Below are 17,329 nucleotides of genomic sequence, written 5' to 3'. Positions count from 1 at the left end.
CACCTTACCCACCAGGCTACTGGCTGGCCCTCCACAGATGTTTATATATTATTATTTTCATGCTTATTTTGTTTAATATGTATTTTTAAATTTCCCTTGAGACTTTTTTGATTCCTGGGTTATTTATATCATTTAGTTTTTAAGTGTTTGTTGATTTTCCTGTTATCTTCCTGTTACTGATTTTTAGTATGAGTTTTTCTCTAATGTGGTAAGAGAACACACTGTATAATTTCAGTTCTTTTAAACTTGGCAAAATTTGCCTCATTGAAAGAAATGGTCTATTTTAGTGTAAGTTTTATGGGCACTTGAAGAGCAAATATTTATTCTGCAGTTGTCGGATAGAGTGTTTTATACATGTCAGTTAAATCCTCTTGGTTGATGATGTTGATTTCTTCTATATGCTTGTTTCATTTCTATTTAGTTCTGTCAATTGCCAAGAATTATGAACTGTAATTGTGGGTTGTCTAGATCTTCTTTTAGACCATCAAACTTTGTTTCAAGTATTTTGCATATTGTTGTTCAGTTCATTTAAATTTAGGATCACTATACAATATATCTATATTGTTTTTTTTTTATTTTTGTTTTTTTCTTTTTTGCTATAGGGTGCATGCACTCACCAGAGACAGACAAAGAGAGAGAGAGAAAGTGAGAAAGCACCCCCCCCAGGGAGAATGGCTACCCCATAATTCCTTCTCTTCCATTCTCCTCTCAGGATTTTGGGCACATACGTACGTGTACCTGGCATATTTTTCAAGCTGCCAGGTCCAGGACTTGAACCACATAGTTAGCCATATTAACCTCTAAGCCATCTGCTGGCCCCCTATATTGTTATATTTGAAGTGAGTTCCTTCTAAAAGGATATACTTGGGGCATGTTTCTTAAAAGTCTACTCTAGCAGGACCAGCAGATGGCACGATGGTTATATCGCTGGACTCCCATGTAGTTGACCTTGGCTCGAGTCCTGGACCTGGCAGCTTGAAACTCACACTGGACATGTTTGTGTGCATGCCCAAGATCCCTAGAGAAGAATGGAAGAAAAGAGATTGTGGTGTGGCCATTCCCCTTGGGGGGAGTGATTTCTCACTTTCTATCTGTCTGTCTGTGTCTCTCCGGCTAGTGCACGTGCAAAAATCTCTCTTTAAAAAAAAATCTACCCTACCAATCTTTGTCTTTTAGTTGCTATATTTAGATAATTTATACTTAATGATCTAAAGTTCAGTGTAATAGATGTTATGATGTAAATTTTAATTTTATTTTTCGTTTTGTGTTTTTTTGTGTTTTCTATTTTTCTATTTTCTTTTGCTTTTTTTTCTGTGAGTTACTTGAACATTTTTTCAAATTTGGTTTTGATTGTAGTGTTTTTGAGTATATCTCTTTGTACAATTTTTATTTATTTATTTAATTTTTGGGGGGAGGTTTTTCGCTATAGGGCACGTGCCCTCGCCAGACAGACAGAGAGAGATAGAGACAGAAAGCGAGAAATCACCCCCCAGGGGGGATGGTCACGTCGCAATCCCTTCTCCTCCATTCTCCTCTCGGGATCTTGGGCACGCACGCACACGCGCCCGGCGTGAGTTTTAAGCCACCGGGTCCAGGACGCGAACCACAGTTGACTACATGGGAGTCCAGTGACATAGCCATTACGCTAACTGCTGGTTCCCTGTACAATTTATTTTTTAAATTTATTTATTTATTTCGTGAGGAAGACAGACAGGGAGACAGAGAGACAGAGAGATGGTATCCCCAACAGATCTTGATGTCATTATCTACCTCCAGCTCCAGCTAGCCCCAAATCATAGGCATCCATGTGGCTGGGTGCTCAGGGAGTTCTCCGGACACAAATCAAGAATTGTGTCATATAGGTCAGCTTCACAAAGTGTTATGTTTTAACCCTGTGCCACTTTTGACCCCCTGGTTTGTACAGTTTTTTCTGGTAACTGCTTTAGATATGACGACTCTCTCATAGCCTATTGATGACGATATTTTACCACTTCAGGTGAAATGTAGAAACCTTACTTCTCTTTACAACTCTTTGCCTTCTGTATTTATAATTGTCTTAAGTATTTTTCTAGCACATATTTAGAAATAGATAAGACAGTGTTAAAATTTATTTTTCTTTTTTCTGGAGAGGTTTTTGCTATAGGGCGTGTGCGCTCACCAGAAAGACAGAGACAGAGAGATAGAAAGCAAGAAATCACCACCCAGGGGGGGATGGCCATGCCACAATCCCTTCTCCTCCATTCTCCTCTCAGGATCTTGGGCATGCACACACACACGCCTGGCATGAGTTTAAGCCACCGGGTCTGGGACTTGAACCGCAGTCAGCTACATGGGAGTTCGTCAACATAGCCATTACGCTAACTGCTAGACCCCAAATTTTTTTTTAGGAAGTTTTATTGCTGTAGGACGCACACGCTCACTGGAGAGACAGAAAGACAGAAAGAGAAAAATCACCCCTGGGAGAGATGGTCATGCCACAATCGCTTCAAATGCACATACATGTGCCCAGCATGAGTTTTAGGCTGCCAGGTCTGGGACTTGAACTGCGGTCAACTACATGGGAGTCCAGCAACATAACCATTACACCATCAGCTCATCCACTGAGGTTCCTTTTTCATCATTTCCTTTCCTTTTAAGTCATTTTTTGGGGATAGGTAACATAATCCCATAGTTTTGCTTTATCTTAGGGTATCTTGATTTCCCATTTATATGTTAAAAATTTTACCAGATATAAGATTCTGAGTATATAGGTCAGCTAATGGTGTTGTGTAATTAAGGTTGCTGGATCCCACAAAGCCAACTACATAGTTTGAGTCCTGGATCCAGCGGCTTGAAAAACATGCTGGGAGGGAACCAGCAGTTAGCGTAATGGCTATGTCGCTGGACTCCCACGTAGTCAACTGTGGTTCGCGTCCCGGACCCGGTGGCTTAAAACTCAACACCGGGCGCGTGTGCATGCGTACCCAAGATCCTGAGAGGAGAATGGAGGAGAAGGGATTGCAGCATGACCATACCCCCGGGGGGTGATTTCTCGCTTTCTGTCTCTATGTCTCTCTCTGTCTGTCTGTCTGGCGACCGCACGCACCCTATAGCGAAAAACCTCTCAAAAAAAAACAAAAAAAAACCAAAAACATGCTGGGAGCATGTGCATGTGTGGCCGAAATCCCAAGAGGAGTATGGAGGAGAAGGGATTATAGCATGGCCATCCTCCTTAAGAAGTGCTTTCTCACTGCCTGCCCCAGCCCCTTCAGTGAGCGCACATGCCCTATAGCAAATTAAAAAAAAAAAAAAAGAAAAAGGCGTGGAGCTGCTTCATTACTGCCAAGTGAAGATGGATGTTCTGATTCCATACTCAGTCACCTCTGTGCTGGTTTAGAGGTTTAGGAATGCCAATTACTGTTCCTGTCTGGCTTCTACTAAACCAGAGGTAGAAGAACGATGTCCTCATAGCTAATAGGTAGTGAAAGCTCTAATTCTCCAGCAGGCTTCATCTGATACCACTCCCAGCAATCCCCACTCAGCCTTTGCTGGCACTGGTTGAGATAGGGTTGCAGTTTCTCTGTGCTGTTTGTCTGGAATAGAGTGATTAGTGTCTGAAAAGTGTTTGTCTTATGAGGCTGCCCTTTTCCTTATCCTTTGGCTAGAGAGAGCAGGTCTTGTTGAAGCTTTTTTGATGTCTGTTATCTACTGGCATTTCCAGGTTGCTGACTTACTCACCTTATTCACCTCCAAGTCTGAAATGCCTGAGGCAAAAAGAAAACCTGGGGAACTCACCACTATACCAATTCCTTGGGTCCTAATATTACTAGCCAGTCTGCCTTCTGTTCTGCACTTTCAATGTCTTCTTATGTTTGTTTTGTGTATATTGTCCAGGAATTTGGGATGTACTTCATGAGAAGAATAGGAAAAAGTACATCGAATCTTTCTCCCCAAAAGCGGAAGTTACTTGTGGCTGTTACATACGTTTTACCTTCTAGGGAACCAGCAGTTAGCATAATGGCTATGTCGCTGGACTCCCACGTAGTCGACCGTGGTTCGCATCCTGGACCCGGTGGCTTAAAACTCACGCCGGGTGTGTGTGTGTGCCCAAGATCCCGAGAGGAGAACGGAGGAGAAGGGATTGCAGCGTGACCATCCCCCCTGGGGGGGTGATTTCTCGCTTTCTGTGTCTATGTCTCTCTCTGTCTGTCTGGAGAGCGCACACGCCCTATAGCGAAAACCTCTCAAAAAAAAAAAAGTTTTACCTTCTATCCTTTCAAGCCCACCATTCTTTGTTCTTATGATTGCTATGTCAACCTGATAAAGAGTGTGATTTTTGCCTTTCTAAGCACCCATCACCTTGCATTCGGGGCCGAGGGATTTTGAGAGACATGAGTATCCCCTGTGTGCCACTGGCTTAATCAATAAACTCCAATAAATTTGGCTATGTCTGGATGTCCTCTTATTTCTTGCTGAGTAGACTATAACACTACTATTTGTCATAGAGTGCTTACTGTATGCTAAGCACTAGTCTTTGTGTTTCGCATATATTTGCTTGTTTAATCCTCATAACAGCAATATGAAATAAGGGTTATTTTCACCATTTTACATGTGAAGAAACAGAGGTACTGAAAGATCAAGCAGCTTTCTTAAGACACAGGGCTGCTAAATGATAGTATTTGAACACAGGTCTGAGTCTGTGGCCTGTTTAACACTTTATAACACTGTTTCTCTGGCTATCAGCTTCATACACTAATATTTTTTAAAAACTATTAAATATAGTTAATAATTAAGATAGAATGTAATTGTGTACTTTAGATAATAGATGTTGCAGAAGGAGAAATCAGCATTATTATCAAGGGAAATACCTTGGTGTTAATGGGATTTGAACTGGTCAAGAGGGATAAGTAGAATTTGAATAGACAGAGGAAGACAAGGATTGTTTTAGTGTGAACAGAGATAGAAGTAAGATAGTCTGTGTTTAGGGGAGAGCAGAAGGGTGTTTGTATGATGGCCGTCCTTTCTTAACTGGAGCAGAAGATTCACAGAAAGAATAGAATAAAAGAAGCTTAGGTCAGAAGTCCTGAAAACTACAAGGCATAGTTTAATCTAGTAGCCAGTGAGTACCATTGGAGATACTAAGTGCTTAATGAATTCTAGGTACCAGAGTTTAAAAAAGAGAATGAAAGATTATATAGTGTGGCAAGCACCCACATGACTAGCTTGAATTCAGTATGATTAGAGCCATCAAAGAAGAAAAGCAAGCCCTATTTGAGCACAGATTAGAGAGCACATAATTATAGATGACTTTTAGAAATCACATTTATGATATAATATGCTGGGTCTTCAAAGACATTTTCCTGTCTATTCTGAAAACACTTTTCTGCAGTATATACTTTATCGTATTTGTATGATTTCTATTCCGTGTTCTTGATTACTCAACTCAAGGTTAATCAGGAATTGATTATCCCCATTAATGGATTATCCATGTTCAAATTTAGAGAGTGAGACTAGAGTGTGAGTTTTAGAGTTAAATATGAATATTTAAAAGGTATGTATAAACTCAGGCAAGTAAGTTAACCCTCTAAATCTGTTTCCCCACCTATAAATGATAGTATGTCTAATAATAACATTACTGCCTACCTCCCAATGTTGCCATGAAGACTAAATGAGATAATATATGCAAATTGGGCTGTCAGGGCACTCAATGGATAGATACTAGATACCGTCTTCAAGATCACTGGTGGCAGTGAAGGAGTACATGTCGTTTAAAAGAAACATAAGAAGGAAGGAACAGGAGCTTGCTATATATCAAGATATTCACTGTCATGGAGATTGATTCATCTGAAGGTAAAAACATGGTAAGAAGAAAGAAAAATAATAATAGAGTTGTGAGGCAGTTTTAGTGATTTCCTGATTCATTGGAAGATAAGGGGACGCTTTCTTACTACAGAAAAGAAAGATACGATTTTATGATGACAAAGTTGAAAGGCTCAAGAGGGGAAGGAGGTTGTGCAATTGCAAATGAACCTGTGGTGAAAGAAAGGCAGAAAAGCCTATGGCTACAAATAAGTCAGTTCTTAAAAGGAATATGTACACAAAAACACTATCATAGCTCTTTATAATTTACAGATCACTTTAGCATATGTTACTCAAAACATAAGGTTGTCTGGAAAGTCATGATACCTTTTTCTATGCAAAAATGTGTCATGAGTTTCCTGACAACCCAATATAAATAGTGTCACACAAAGAAGGCTAAATTTAGAAGTGACTTTGGATTTGAGAATACTAACAGGAAAGCTGTTTTTGTGGAATATACCAGGAGACCTAAGAGGGCCTTTCTTAGGAATGTTTAGGGCAAGAATACATCTGGGCAGATGATACACTTTAGTGGAGTTCAGCCTTCACCTCTTTAACAAAATTCTATTCAATGGCTTCCGTGTAGCAAGCACTTCTCACTTCAGTGTTTTTTTTTTTTTTCACTCATTTATGCGTTTATTTATTCAACCTACACTTTTTTTAGGTACTGCTACATTCCAGGTGCTTGGAATACAAAGATGATTATCTTACAGTAAGTTATTGAAGTTACCCTCAATAGGGAAGAGCTATGAACTTTTTGAAAATGTTCTTTGGAAACACAGAGAAGTGATAATTGCCTGAGGGAGATAGGGAAAGTATTATAGAGCAGTATCAGCAAAGAACATAGTGTTTTGGAGGAATGGTATATAGTTCAGACAAGGGTGACGGAATAGTTAGGAGCAGTGAGAATTTTAATGGAAAAGGATGTATGCTGCTCAAAAAATGAAACATGCTTTGTTATCGTTATACCCTACCACAGCTCATGGCACATAGTAGGTATTCAATTCAGTAAGTGTGTGGTGTACTGAAGGCCTTCATTTTGTATTAAGTAATTTGACTTATTCTCTAAGCCTTTGCCTCTCAATTCTGGGGTTATTAGTTCTCTGGATATTGGGTTTAAATCTGCATACTGGGAGAGTATATGAAACTACAGGATAAACAAGGCACTGCTTTCATCGACTTACTTGACCATTTGTAAGAAAAATGTTTAGGAACTTAACTGGTAGAATTTTTAATATGTAATTTTTATCTTAAAACATAAATATATCGGACTGGCCCCATAGCTTAGTGTTAGCTGGATCCCACATAGCTGGCCATGGTTTGAATCCCAGCCCCAGTCACTTGAAAAATATCCACGGGCACCCAGAATCCCAAAAGAATAGAGAAACAAGGAGAAGGGATTGCGGTCTGACCAGGTCTCATTCAGGATGCTTTCTCCCTCCCTCTCCAACCTTTGCCTCTGGGGAGTGCATGTGTCCTCTAGCAATTAAAAAAAAAAAAAAAAAAAAGATATGCCATATAGTGCTTTATCCTTGTCAATTTTTTACAAAAATATTCATAACAATATAATTTATATACGATAAAGTTCACCCATTTAAAGTGTGCAATCCAATATATTCCTGTTAATTTTAAGGTAAAACAGGAAATGTCAAAAACTTTTATCCTTTTAGTAAGAGTTTAATATTATTCCCCTCACATTTCAGAACGGGGTGTATGTGTGTGTGTGTGTGCGTGTGTGTAAGAATGAAAAGATTGGCAGTGGGGAGCCATTGAAGAATTTTATGTAGCAAAGTAACATGTTCAAATTGGTATTTTATAAAAATCACTGTAGAAACTTCAGAAGATAAACTGGAGAGATAGACCAGCTGTGCTTTTCTAGTGGCACTGGGAAATGACAGGAGAATGTATTAAGAAACAGGATTGATTTCTCACTTTCTCACTGTCTCTCTCTGGCAGGCACATGCGATCTATGACAAAAACCTTAAAAAGAAAATTAAACAGCTGAGGAATAAAAGACAACGTTGGTGTTTTAAAATAAATAGCTTAGGTGTCTTTGTGGAGGATGGATTTGCGGAGGTAGAGCGTGGAGGCAAAACCAATTTCCTTTTTATTTATTTTTTGTAGATAGATTTTTGCTATAGGGCACGTGAGCTCCCCTCAGAGAGAAAGAGACAGAAAGGGAGAAGTCACCCCTCAGGGGAGATGGCTATGCCCTAATCCCCTCTCACTCTCCTCTCAGGATCTTGGGCACTCATGTGCAACACACCTGGTGTGAGGTTTAAGCCACTGGATCTGGAACTCGAACTGCAATTGACTATGTGGGAGTGTAGTGACATAACCATTACACCATCTGCTGGTCCCCTCCACTTTCAAAGTTATTGTGGTTTTCCCAAAAGATCATGAGTAACTAGGGAAGTGAAATTAGGAGTCCATCCTAGTGGCACAAGTCAATAGCGGACTGAACTGTAGTGGTGGAAGTCATGTGGTCACTGAGGTTCCGGTCCCCAGGTTTGCTTAAAAACATGCTGGGAGCCTATGGGAGCTCAGGAGCTGGAGGGTTGGAGAAAGGGGATCATGGCATTGTGAGACCCTGTTGGGGATTCTCCCTCTTTCTCTGTCTCTCTCACTTTCTTGCTCTTTTTTTCTCCCTTGCACACGTTTTTTATTATAGAAAAAAAAAATGTGAATTTAGGTATGGAGAAGAGGGGTTCAATTTGAAAATATTTAAGACTTGGTAGATTGGGCATAAAGAGGAAGGAAAAGAAAATTTTAAAATAACTTCCATATTACAACCATGAGCAGGACAAAGTTTTATCCCCTAGGACCTTACAGTCTAATACTGCTATTGGGATGGTGGTGGTAAAGCCTGCCAGCTAAGCAATTATAAAAAATCCCATGATGGTAGAAGAGCAAAATGAAAAGGAAGCACATAGTAGAAACAGCCAAATTTATCTAGGGTTCTGGTATAGCTTTTCAAATGAATGACATTTAGCAAAGTCTTAATGAATTAATCTTAATTAGCCAGGGACAGGCATGAGAAAGAAGTTTCTGAGAGAAGAAGTAGCTTGTGTGCTGCACAGGAAGCACAATGAAGATAGAGTGTTTGGGGAACTGAAAAATGTGAGGTAAGCTGAAGCATTGAGTTTTAGGGAGGGAGTGAGATGAGAAAATGCTAAAGAAGTGTCAGGCATTTATAATGGTTAAACAAATCCCTTTAAAGGTTTCAACAAGAGACTGAGATTATCAAATTTTCCTTTTATTGGGTCATCAGAAAAGTCATGATACATTTTTGTATAGAAAAATATGCCATGATGGGACCAGCAGTTAGCATAATGGCTATGTTGCTGAACTCCCATGTAGCCAACCGTGGTTCGCGTCCCGGACCTGGTAGCTTAAAACTCACACCGGGCACGTGTGCGTGCGTGCCCAAGATCCCAAGAGGAGAATGGAAGAGAGGGGATGGTGGCGTGGCCATCCCCCCTGGGGAATGATTTCTCGCTTTCTGTCTCTCTGTCTCTCTCTGTCTGTCTGGCAAGCTCACGCACCCTATAGCAAAAACCTCTAAAAAAAAAAAAAAGAAAGAAAGAAAGAAAAAAGAAAAATATGCCATGACTTTTTCTGACAGCCCAATAGAAAGTGAGATTAATAAAATAGCAGGAAGTAAGTCCAGAGGCAGGGAGACCACATAAAGAGAAAGAGAGTGAAATTATCCAAGCAAGAGATGATGTCTACTTGGACTAGGTAAGGAGCAATGATAATTGAGAGAAGAGGCCAGATTTGAGAGAGATTTGGCATGGTTACTATATGAGGGAAATAAGGAAAAATGACCATCAAGAATAATTCCTACATGTAAATAGGCAAATAAAGAAACAGGTTTGGGTTGGGGGCTGGCAGATGCCATGGTGATTAAAGACACTGGATTCCCACATGGCCAACCAACTGTGGTTCGAGTACTGAACCTGGTGGCTTGCTTTCTTGGTTTCCCTTTCTCTCTGTCTCTCTCTCTATCTGGTCAAATTAATAAATAATAATAATAGCAAATGTAATTAAATAATTATAAAAAAATAAAAAGAAAGAAACAGGTTTGAGGTGAAGAAGAGTTCAGTTATAGACATACTAAGTTTAAGTCTCTGGAAAATCCAAGCGGTGTTGAAGTTGGTTATGAGAGTCTGGATGTGATTCATGGTAACTGAAACCATGGGATGATGAGAGAAAACACTAAAAGAAGGTAATTTAAGATGGAATCCTGAGGACTATTAGATAAACTGAAGAATAAGAGACTACAGAGGAGATTGTTCAGAAGAAGCTAGTGAATTAGGAAAGCTGACTGTAATATGATAGGAAATAATCCAAAGAGTTAAGGTGATAGGTGATAGAACTCACCAGAAGTGGAAAGACTGGGTGGGAGAAGAACCTCTATTAAAATGAAAATGAGGTCTGGGACTGGAGACAAATTTATAGGTTGAGAAGCAGAAAGCTGGTTATTTCTGCTTCTCTGAAAAGTGTGAAATAATGTCATTTGTTACAAGTGAGATGGTAAGTGGAGAGGTTGGAGGTTCAAGGACAGTGGAGAGCGTTTGAAATGGCTCCTGTGAAGTAGGATAAGAGAGCTGGATATGGAAGACATAGAATGATATGTAGCAATGAGAATCTGTTGAGTTGGTATGTGTAATTAATGTATTTGTGTCAATTTTTACAATGTCCGATTTTTGACAGTAGTGTTCTGTAAGATTTACCCTTGGTGAATTTAGAAAGGAAGACCAGTTAGATTCATCACAGTTAGGGTTTTGCCATTGGGTAAAATAAAAATATGGTTGTGCAAAGGAGAGCTAAGGGGAATAGAAAAAGGTGAACATATGATAAATATAAATTGATATGACAAGCAGTGGGAAAAGACTGGTAGCTTTTAATAACTCTAGGAAGTAGGGAGTGAGATAATCAGAAGAGAAGTGAAAAGGAGAAGAGAATGAGGTTCTATGTAATCAATATCAGACTGTACCAGGTATCGGCACACAATACCCACTCTTAGATAATTTATAGGTTAGTGTGACAAGATTTGAGACAGCTGCAGAAGAGAATGTGCAAAGGAGGGATTTCAAGGACAGAGAAAGGCAGAGTTTTTCACAAAAGCTTGAGATTGGAAACCTTGAATTTCTAATTGTAATGGCACAAATTGGCAAGCTTGTGATATTTCTTTAGCATACTTCCAAGGCCTAAGGAAATAACCAAGTGGCTAGTCTCACCCTCCCCCAAGATAATAGCTTTCAAATGAGGCTGCATAGTCACTTTAGGTATCTTTAAAGAAGGAATTTTTGAAATTGAATTTTAATACTCAATAAAGAATAAAGTGCAGCTACTTAAGGGATGAGCTAGTGGCCTTAGCTTCTGAGCTCAAATACAGTAGCATAAAGGATTGATTATACACTTATTTCACAGAGTCCTGTGACCCAATGAATGTTTATTACAAGGAAAGTTTGGAATAAGAACAAGGGGCTAAGGGTGCTGATGAAAAAGTAGAGTGAATTAAGCAGAAGGACTCAGAAAAAAGTGGGTGGAAAAAATGGTCTTAACCCCAGATTAAAATTTTCTCAATCATGAGAGATGCCAAAGAATCCTGTAGTTTCCCTGTTTAAATTCTTGAGTGGATTTCAGTTGAACCTGTTGGCTGCTTTTCTTTCAATTTCAAGTAAAATGTCATGTCCTCAGGCCATTCTTTACCATACGACCTAAAGTAGTCACTGTCCTATCCCCTACTCTATACACTCATGAATGTACATCACATTATTTCTCTTATAACACCATCAGAGGAAGAAATTATATGATTTATCTACTCATTTATTGCTTACCCTCTCTTTTATAAAATAAGCTCCATGAGGACAGGACCTAATCTACCTTATTTACTGCTGCATCCTCGGTACCTAATATAGTGTCTAGCACATCATGGTGCCCAATAAATGTTTGACTAATTCATTCAAGAAAATCAATACTTTTTAAAAAGTTTTTATAATAGGGTATGTGTGCTGACCAGAGAGAGACAGAGAGAAGGAAAGTGAGAAATTACTTCCATGGGGAGAGGCCATGCCACAATACTTTCTCCTCAGTTTGTCTCTCGGGATTTCGGGGCACACACGTTTACACACCTGGCATGATTTTCAAGCCACCAGGTCTGGAACTCAAACCATGTGGGAACCAAGCATCTTAACCACCATACCACCTGCCGATCTTGAAAAATCAATAAAATTTTGCCTGAATTTTTTGTAGTACTGAATTAGGATCTTAGTATCAAATTCACTAATTTCTGTGGTTGTTTGCATTAGCTACAAATTATTGTTACATTTAGCAGTGTGATAAATGTAAATTTTCTCATTTTATGTATTTTTGAGGAATAAAAATAATCATCTTGGGGCCAGCCGATGACATGGTGATAAAGGTGGCCGGATCTCACATGGTTGACTGCATGGTTTGAGTCCCAGACTCAATAGCTTGAATAACACCCTGGTAATGTGTGTGTGCAAACACAAAATCCTGAGAGGGAAAGATCAAGGAGAAGGGATTGTGACATGGCCGTGTCCCCCCCCTCCCAGGGGGGGGTGATTTCTCACTTCCCCTCTGTTTCTATCTCTCCAAATCTCTCCAGTGGGCACACATGCCCTAGAGCAAACTAAAAAAAAGAAGTAATAACTTGCAAGTGAATGTTCATAGCATTATTTATAATATCCCAAAAGTACAAATGCCCTAAATGTCTATCAACTGAAAAATGAATAACCAAAGGAGAGCTAAGGGTAGTAGAAAAAGTTGAATGTGATAAATATAAATTGGTATATCTATATCATAGAATATTATTTAGCCATAAAAGAAATTAACTGGACACTCTCAAGAGAATGAAAATATAGCCCACAGAATGGGATTAAATATTTATAAATTGTATGTCTGATAAGGGATTAATATTCAGAATATATAAAACTTCTGAATTAAGCAACCTAAAAACCAATGGTTCAATTTAAAAATGGGCAAAGAACTGAAATAAAAAATTCTCAAAAAAAAAAAAATTGCCAATAAACACATGAAAAGATGTTCAGAATCATTAGTCATTTGGTAAACACAAATCAAAGCCACAATGAGATACCCTCTAGAGTAGCTATAATACTTTAAAAAAAGAAAAAAGGGGGCCAGCAGGTGCCGTGGTGGTTAAGGTGTTAGAATTCCCACGTGGCCGACCTTGGTTCAAATCTTGGACATGGTGGCTTGCTTTTTCACTCTCCCTCTCTTTCTCTGTCTTTCTCTAGCAAAACTCATTTGAATAATAATAATAAAAGAAAGAAAGAAAATAATTCTTAAAAAAATAATTAAGTGTTGGTGAGGAAGTGGAGAAATTAGAATCTTATTAATCTGTCCCTGGTGGTATTACATAATGGTATAGCCGTGGTGGTTGATGATTCCTCAAAATATTAAATATAACAGGGCTGGCAGATGGCGTGGTGGTTAAGGGTACTGGACTCCCACATGACTTGACTGTGGTTTGAGTCTTGGGCCTGGCGGCTCGCTTTCTCATTTTCTCTCTCTCTCTCTCACTCTGTCCTTCTCTGATCAAATTAAAATATATAAATAAAAGAGACCAGCAGTTGGCATAATGGCTGTGTGCTGGACTCCCATGTAGCCAACTACGGTTCGAGTCCCGGACTCAGTGGCATAAACTCATGCTGGGCATGTGTGCATGCATGCCCAAGATCCCGAGAGGAGAATGGAGGAGAATTGATTGTGGCATGGCCATCCCCTTGGGGGGTGATTTCTCGCTTTCTGTCTCTCTCTGTCTTTCTGGTGAGCACACACGCCCTGTAGCAAACACCTCTCCAAACAATAAATAAATAAATAAATAAAAGTAAAGTTAAATAAAACTTCTTTTAAAAAAAATGTTAAATATAGGATTACCATATGACTAGCAATTCTGCTCCTAAGTATATACCCAAATTAACTGAAAAAGGACTCAGATGGATACTTGTATACTAATATTCATAGTAGCATTATTGACAATAAGTAAAAGGAGGAACAATCCAAATGTCCCATCACCCAGTGAATAGATAAACTAAATCTGGTATGACCATGCTGTGGACTATTATTCAGACATCAGAAAGAATTAAGTGCTGATAATGCCACAACATGGATGAACCTTGAACATTGTGCTAAATGAAATAAGCCAGACACAAATGAACTGGTATTGTATGGTTCCACTGGTATGAGATATCTAGAATAGACAGTCTCATAGAGAAAGAAAGTACAGTAGGGATGACTAGGAGTTGGAAGGAGTGAGGAATGATGATTATTGCTTGTTGGGTACAGAGTTTCTGTTTGGGATATTAATATTTTCAGGACACAGTGGTGACATTTGCACAATATTATGAATGTGCTCATTGAAGCTAAATTGCTTGCTTTAAAATGATTAATTTTGTGTTCTGTGGATTTTATTAAATCTCAATTAAAACAATTATTGGCAGTGGTGGCAGTGGTGTGAGGCCCAAGGGCAGCCAAACCCTAACCAGTTGCCCACTGGAAACTGCTCCTGTTGTTGGTAACAGCAACATGGACAGACAAGTCCATGGGCAACCTGAAGCAGGCACTGCCCTGTGTTACCGAGTCACCTGCGTCCATGTGGAGATGCATCAATGAAGCATTAGCATTATAGAAAAAGAAGATACAAAGCTGAGTGTTGGAAAGTTACTCAACAAATGGAATATTATGTTTTATAATTATACATGGACTGAGTTTGATGAACCTTTCTATCAGTTGTTGATACTGAATTAAAAGTTAAAGACTCTCAGTCCACTGGCTTGAGAATGTATACCATTGCACCTTATATCATCCAGCCGGCAGTGAAAATTTGGAGGAAGAGATAGAAAATGCAGTTGTGGCAAATCACAAGTTCTGCCTGCAGCTAAATTCCATGAGTTTTGTATGGTGTAAAAGCCAGATCTTACCTCCTTGATTAGGTCATGGTAACTTCATCACCTGGAACTGGGTTGTTCTGCTACACACTTCTCCAGGAGAATGGGAAAAACATCCCTGTGTAAAGCATTAATCCAGAAATTGACCATTAGATATCCAAGCTGGTACCAGTATGACAAATTAATTGAAATAAATAGCTATTAGCCTCTTTTCTAAGTGGCTCTCTGAAAGTGGCAAGCTGGTAATTAAGATGCTCCAGAAATTTCTGGATTTGAATGATAATAAAGATGTTTGTGCTGATTGATGAGATGGAAAGTCTCATGACACATTGTGAAGAGTCCCTCTACAATACCTGTAGGGTAAGCCCCAAGCCATCAGACACATCTGTGTGGTCAATGCAGTCTTGACCCAAATTGATCATATTAAAAGGCATTTCCCCCATTTTATAAGCACTTGGTTTTATTGCGCAAAAGAATTGAAAGTATATGCCAATGAAAAATGCACCCTGATGTGGTTCAGGGCCAGTGCTCAGCCCCACCCTCTCCAGTGCTTCCAGGATAGGGAGCTGTGGGCCAGAGTCTAGCCATTCCTTTGGAAAACAGAAGGCATTTGAGAATAGGTTAAGACATTTCAAGCATAAAAAGAGAGGGAGGAAAGTGAGGAAATTACCCCCTGGGGGAGATGGCAATAACACAATCTCTTCTCTGTTCTCCTCCCAGGATTTTGGGTGCACATGCACACATGCCCAGCATGATTTTTAAGCTGACAGGTCGGGGACTTGAACTGTGGTCAACCATGTAGTGCCTTAACCACCACACAACCTACTGGCCCAATCAGATTAAAAGGCGTTTCATGAGGTCACTCTGACCACATCTGTCATCACTGAGAAGGTTGACATGGCTTTCATGAGCAGGGCTGACTAAATACCAAACAGTCTATCAGGCTGCCCTCTGTGGCAGCCATCTTCAAAATTTACCATTTTTGTTTGGAAGAACTGATAAAGTATGAGATCAATACCAGCAGCTAGAGATTCTTCAGGAGCTGGAGATGATGGGCTTCGTTGAAAACAGCAGGTCAAAATTGAGCCTCCTTTTAAGTGAAATTTTAAGGATGAACAGTGGCCTTAGCTGTGGGGTTCTGAGGAAACTGCTTTTCCTGTTCATGCACACACTCCATCTCCAGGTTCCTATCAAAATCAAAAAATGTTAAGAGAACTTTGCTTATGACTTAAAGCCAGGAAACAGGTTAGGATTCTGTTCAAATAGTAGGTACATGAACCTATCAACAGCTCAAAAGAAGACAAAAATCCTTAAATCTGGAAATGAAAGCATAGAAGAAAAATCAGTAATGTTGTAGTCAAAAGTCATAAAATTCTATTTCACAGTTTGGCAGTGGACAAGCAATTTGAAGAGAGAAGTGTTTTCAGTTTTCATTTGATCCTGGGCTTCCCTATCCTGTAGTTTTCTAAAGGAGAATAGTATAATAAGTGATGTTACTTGACTCACCACAGCCGCTGCTCTAGAAATCTCTGTAAAACATTGTTTAGATTTACAAGCCAGAAATCCATGAGGCCAAGCCTTGTTAAAAGAAGTGTGTTATATTATTTAAAAATGTATGGTAGAGAACAAATAGCTTATAATTTTCACTGTGAAAGATCATTCAAATTCTTTTTGCTCCCAGTGAAAAGTTATGTAGATGTGTTTATTTCCATCCTGCCTTCAGTCAATCAGATACATAATGCTAACAAGTTTTGCTTTTTTATAAAAGGAAGACTAATGTAGTGTTACAGAAACAAAAGATCTCTAAATAAGCGTGTAACCATGGTATTAAAAAATGTGCACAACACTCAAGTTAAAGGGTGGTAGTTATTTTCAGATGTGAGCATTTTTTTTAATACACTGCAAAAATCTTTTGGAAACTTACTTTGTTTACATACAAACAGAAAACACAACTATTGAATTATACACCTTCAAATGGTAAATTTTACATTATGTGAATTTTATTTTAATGAAACATTTTTTTTAAAGAATGTAAATTGTAAGCCAGTTAATAACATGTAAAAAATGTATGGGGTGGATGGTGGTGTAGCAGTGGATGGTGGTGTAGCAGTGGAACATGATGCTCTGCAAGGCAGACCCACATGGGAACAGCTCATTGCTCCCTCTCTCTCTTCTTTTCTTTCTGTCTCTTAAAACTAGCAATAAAAGACAACATCCTCAACCTATTAAGGAGCACCTACAAAAACTCTACAGCTAGCTTAATGGTGGAAACTTGAATGTTTTCCCTCAAGATCAGGACTAAGGCAATGATTTCTGCTCTCACCTTCTCTTTAATATTATATGGATGTCAGCCAGTATAATAAGGCAAGGGGAAAAAGATTTTCAATTGGAGAGGAAGTTAAGACTTTTATTCACTGGGACCAGCAGATGGCATAACAGTTACGTTGCTGGACTCCCACGTGGCCGGCCATGGTTTAAGTACTGGACCTGGTGGCTTGAAACCCATGCTGGGCGCTTGTGCGTGCATGCCCAAGATCCCAAGTGGAGAATGG

The 17,329-nt window shown here is 39.2% G+C and overlaps 1 protein-coding gene and 1 pseudogene across 1 annotated transcript in view; both read left to right on the top strand.

Moving 5' to 3' along the window:
* The window catches only part of ZSWIM5 (zinc finger SWIM-type containing 5), a gene marked incomplete in the record, with an annotated part of 174,855 nt that overhangs the window by 66,381 nt on the left and 91,145 nt on the right, over positions 1 to 17,329 (top strand).
* On the top strand, positions 8,872 to 15,987 carry LOC102478621 (pachytene checkpoint protein 2 homolog; annotated as a pseudogene).

This window comes from Tupaia chinensis, unplaced genomic scaffold (assembly GCF_000334495.1).
Source record: "Tupaia chinensis unplaced genomic scaffold, TupChi_1.0 Scaffold000387_1, whole genome shotgun sequence".
Taxonomy (NCBI): domain Eukaryota; kingdom Metazoa; phylum Chordata; class Mammalia; order Scandentia; family Tupaiidae; genus Tupaia; species Tupaia belangeri.
This window is presented reverse-complemented; position numbering and strand designations above follow the sequence as displayed.